Here is a 5,327-nt window from a genome sequence, read left to right as displayed (position 1 = left end):
TCTGGTATGCTCTGAATATGTAATGGCCCTCAGCTTTTCTCATGGTGGCCCTGTCTCTGGTCCTACCATCTATTGGGAAACCCAGAGATTTTGATTTCTTCCCTAGTCTAGGCCCCCACAGGCAGGACCCAACCAGGGATCACTTTGGCTTCCTAGATAGAATGGAGGGGTTATTTGGAGTTTTTCTTTTTTAATGATTAATCTTTGTGTCCGCTGTAGTTCCCCTTCATTGTTTATAGAGTCTTTATGAAGGATCTTGTTTTGGCTGGAACCTTTCCCATTACCATCTTTACTATCTCATCTACAACAATGATAACAGATTATCACAAGAGATAAATAATGAAACGAAAACATTTGGAAAGAGAACAAACATATTAGAATGGACAGTGTAAAACCTTACCCAAGTAAGGTACAATCTAAAAAAATAAACAGAACTCAACAATTAAATGAGGCAATAAATTAGAATAAAATCAAAAGACTAAGAAATTGGAGCATATGAAGCATCTGTCAACAAAAACAAGGACCTAGAAGACAGGAAAAGAAAAGATAATTTAAGAATAATTGAGCAGGGCAACAGTAATGCACACCTGTAACTCCTGCTACTGAGGTCACTGGGACTGGTTAATCAGTTGAGTTTGGGAGTTCTAAACTTCAGTAGGGTCAAAGCTGTTTGGGTGTCTGCAAAAAATAAGCCCCATACTGATGTAGTAAACCCCCGAAGTCATCAGGCTGCCGAAGAAAGGATGAACTGACCTAGATCAGATACTGAAACAGGTCAAGATTTCTATGATAATCAGCAGCAGGCTTGACCCTGTGAGTGGCTTTTGTACTTCCTGGGTGAGTGAATGGGTGAGAAAGGGAGAACCAGTCTTAAAATAATAATAATAATTGGTCTTCCTGAAAATGATTACCAAACAAAAGCTGTAGCAGAGGGCTGTAGCAAGAGGCTGGGCAAGCAGCAATGAGTTCCCCAGCTTTCAGCCCTCTCTCACCAGTATTCTTTCTCCAACTCCAACACCTTCACACTCTGTAACCATTATCAACAAGGATTTCCTGGCCAATGGCACTGAAGCTCTGTTTCCAAGACTGCAGTGACCCCCATTGAGAGAATGAAGCTACTATTACAGGTGCAGTATGCAAGTAAACCAATTGCTGCAGATAAGCAGTACAAAGGCATAATGGATTGTATAGTCCGAATTCCAAAGGAACAAGGGATGCTTTCCTTCTGGAGGGGTAACTTAGCAAATGTCATCAGATACTTCTCCACCCAGGCTCTTAACTTTGCCTTTAAGGATAAGTACAAGTTTTGGGGAGGAGTGGACAAGCACACACAATTTTGGAGGTATTTTGCTAGCAATTTTGGCTCTGGTGGTACAGCTGGTGCCACTTCTTTCTGCTTTGAGCAGCCCTTGGCAGCTGAAGTTGTGAAATCTAGCACTGAGAGAGAATTCAAAGGACTGGGAGACTGCCTTGTGAAAATCACCAAGTCTGATGGAATTAATGGCTTATATCAAGGTTTCATAGAGCAGCTTACTTTGGAATCTATGATACAGCAAAAGGTATGCTCCCAGATTCAAAGAACACTCAAACTGTGATAAGTTGGATGATTGTGGAAACAGTGATTACTGTAGCAGGTGAGGTCTCCTACCCCTTTGATACAGTAAGGTGATGAATGCTGATTGGGACAGCATTTGACTGGGACAATTGACTGCTGAAGGAAGATTGCTAAAGATGAGGGTGGCAAAACTTTCTTCAAGGGTGCCTGGTCCAAAGTTCTTAGAGGCATGGGTGTAGCTTTTGTGCTTATCCTGTATGATGAATTGAACAAAGTAATCCAAGTACATCCTAACTAAAAAAAAAAAAAAGGAACCAGTGAATATAGATCATGTAGAACACTTAACTATACTTAGCATTTTGGACCATTGACCTTCAAGAAATTCCTGTTGTCTTTTTATCCAGGCCAGATCATGTTTATAGGAGAGCCAGAAAAAGTTCTTAGAAAAAAGAACCCATTTATTGTGTTTCATTATTCACACAATGGAACTGATGATGATTCAATATATAGAATCTATTGGTTTCTGGGAAAATAACAGATACTGTGAGTCCAAGGAGGCAGATCAACTTAGACTATCTAGTTTAAATGCTCCTTTGTAGGATCATAAACTTGTATTTAAGTATTTATTTAAAAAAAAAATCATGTCTCCCATTTGTACTTCAGCACCATATATACTATTTTGCACAGTCGACTATTTGGCAGTTATGATGATCTGTGTCGGGCAGTCTGCTGTGAAACAATGAATACACAGAAGACTCTTAAAAAAAAAAGAAATCAAAAGGAAAACTGCACAGAACTAATTAGAAGCAGTGGACAAAATAGACATAGAAAACATAAACCAAACCCTAAAAGAAATTGCAAACTTACCACATCCAGAAATGTCACAAACAAAATCTACAGCTTCCTGGTTAAAAATATATACTGCAATAAACAAAGCCAATTCAACCAAGATTAGGAGGGAAGTGGAAAACTGGGAAAGAATTTTTACAACTGGTATCTCTGATAAAGTCCTCATTTCTAAAATATATAGAGAACTGGGTCAATTTACAAGAATACAAGTCATTCTCCAATTGATAAATGGTCAAAGGCTATGAACAGGCAATTTTCAGGGGAAGAAATTGAAGCTAACTACAGTCATATGAAAAAATGCCCTAAATCACTATTGATTAGAGAGATACAAATCAAAACAAGTCTGCGGTACCACATCACACTTATCAGATTGGCTAACATGGTAAAACAGGAAAATGATGAATGTTGGAAAGGATGTGGGAATGTTAGAACACTAATTCATTGTTGGTGGAGCTGTGAGCTAATCCAAACATCCTTTTTTTTTTTTTTTAATGCAATCAGCGTTAAGTAACTTGCTCAAGGTTACATGGCCAGGTGTTTCTGGGTGGGTGCTAAGTGTCTTAGCCCGGATTTGATCCCCAGGTCATCCCGACACTGGAACCGGTGCTCTTACTCGCTGTGCTACCTGGCTGCCCCTGATCCAAACATTCTGAAGAGCAATTTGGAACTATTCCCAAAGGGTTATAAAAATGTGCATACCCAGGGGCGGCCAGGTGGCTCAGTGAGTAAGAGAACCGGTTCCAGTGTCGGGATGACCTGGGGATCAAATCTGGGCTCAGACACTCAGCACCATACCCAGAAATAACTGGCCATGTAACCTTGAGCAAGTTACTTAATCCCGATTGCTTTAAAAAAAAAAATGTGCATACCCTTTGACTCATTGTAATGCTAAGGGAATTTGAAGATCTTCCCTGCCCTTAATAGGCCCATGTGACTTGCTTTGAACTCTGGCCCAGCCCACAGCTGAGTCACATGGAGCCCATGGTGGGAGGAGCTTGTTGAATGGGTGGAGTAGGAAGAGAGAGTGAGACAGAGTTGAGAGACAGTGAGGGAGAACTGAGGAGAGAGCTGAGGCAGAGCATGGTGAGAGAAGGAATAATTTTGCCTAGGGGAGCTTGCTTGTGGGGAGGCCTAATAGAGGGAAGGCTGGGGGATGACAGTGCTCCCTGCATTGGTGATATGTATAAACTTCTTTGTTACCATGGTGGAATTGGCTTTCTGGCATTTGAATAAATATCTTGTTTTCATCTTTGAGGAAGACAGTTTATTATATTTTGTGATCATAAAGAGATCATAAAAAAAGAGGAAAGGACCTACGTGCACAAAAATATTTATAGCAGCTCTTTTTGTGGTGGCCAAGAATTGGAACTAGAGGGTTTCCAAGGAGCATTTGTTTCTTGTTCCCTTATTAGGTCTTAAACTCTTCATTTCTGTATATTCTTTTTTAGTTGCTAAAAATAATCTTTTTTTAATGTTTTCTTAACTCATGTTTGCAGGTTAAAGTTTCTACTAAGTTTGGTGTTTCATTAGGAATGCATGGAAGTTTTCAACTTAAAGTTTCAGTTTTCCCCTATTGTATTATATTCAGTTTTTTTCTGAGTAAGTTATTCTTGGTTATAAGCCTATATCTTTTTACCTTTGGGAATATCATATTCTAAACTCTCTTCTTTAGGGCAGCTCTTCAGTACTCTAGGAGACTGCAGTATTTTTCTTTGATCTGGAAGCTTTTGATTTTTGCTATTACATTCCTGGGAGTTTTCACTTTAGGATGTCTTTCCTGAGGTGACCGGTAAAATCTTCCTATTTTCACTTTGCCCTCTGGTTCTAATGTAACCGGGTAGTTTTCATATGTGCTTTATTTAAATGTGGTTTCCAGGTTGGGGGGTGGTGGTGATGGCTGTTGTACCTTTCAGGTAAGTATAATGATTCTGGGTTTTTTTCTCCTTGTCCTGTTTTTTCAGGGCTATTATTTAAAATGAAACACATTACTTCTAAGTTTTCAAACTTTTGACTTTGTTTTAATATTTTTATTGTTTTATGGAATCACTGGCTTTTCTTTGGTCCATTCTAAATTTCAAGGAGTTATTTTCTGGGGTGAATTTTTGTACCTCTTGTACAAAACTGTTAATTTTCTTTCTAATTCTTTCTTCCATCTTTTATAACTTCCACTACTTTCTGTACTTGCCTAGTTTCCAGTCTTAGGTGAGAAGAGAAGCTAGCCTTTCCTCTGACCATATGCCTTCTATCTCCTGTTGTGAGTGTTTCCTGAGAGAAAGCTGGTAGGGGCCAGAAAAGTGATTTCCATTTGTGCCAGCACAAGCAACTTCTACCTCCCATCCTAATCTCCCAACCAGGCTTTGGAAAACTCCCAAAGCAAAGAAGAGCAATCTTTCCTTTGACCTTAGACCATCTATCACCTGCTGTCTCTGTTCCTTGAGGGAAAAGGAAGAGGGGTGGGGAAGTAGGAAATCTCCTATTGTGCAGGTTCTACTTCTATTTCTTGCCTAATCTTCAACCTTTGGAGCCAAGAGAAGTAGCTAAATAGGACCTCCTCCCATCTTGCCATTTGCTTTCCATTTCATGCTCCACTTGTCTCCAGCTTGATCCCCAGCTTCCTGAGAAGATTCTGCCTTCCATTCAATGAGGAACATTCTCTCACTTAATCATACTCTACATATTCCAGTAATTCTGAACCCTGGTGAATCATCATCCAGACCCCATTCACAATCCCTCACCACCCAATTCCTCATTTACATCTCCCTCAACATTCCCACCCCAAAGTTCAACCAAACATCACTGGAATTCTTATTCCATAGGCAACACACTTCCCTTCCTCCTAAATCTGTTCCTCTCCCACACCTACCATCTTCTAGCTATTACTGAAACCTGACTTCCTCTAATAACACAGCCTTCCTGGGCACGC

At 39.9% G+C, this 5,327-nt stretch overlaps 1 pseudogene; it reads left to right on the top strand.

The window, feature by feature from the left end:
* The first annotated feature begins 379 nt into the window (after window positions 1-379).
* LOC138151305 (ADP/ATP translocase 3-like) lies at window positions 380-2,067 on the top strand (annotated as a pseudogene).
* The last annotated feature ends 3,260 nt before the right edge of the window (window positions 2,068-5,327 follow it).

The sequence above is a fragment of the Petaurus breviceps genome, unplaced genomic scaffold, assembly GCF_028583685.1.
Source record: "Petaurus breviceps papuanus isolate PSGF00001 unplaced genomic scaffold, PetGlider_PUasm1.0 90897, whole genome shotgun sequence".
Lineage (NCBI taxonomy): Eukaryota > Metazoa > Chordata > Mammalia > Diprotodontia > Petauridae > Petaurus > Petaurus breviceps.
This window is presented reverse-complemented; position numbering and strand designations above follow the sequence as displayed.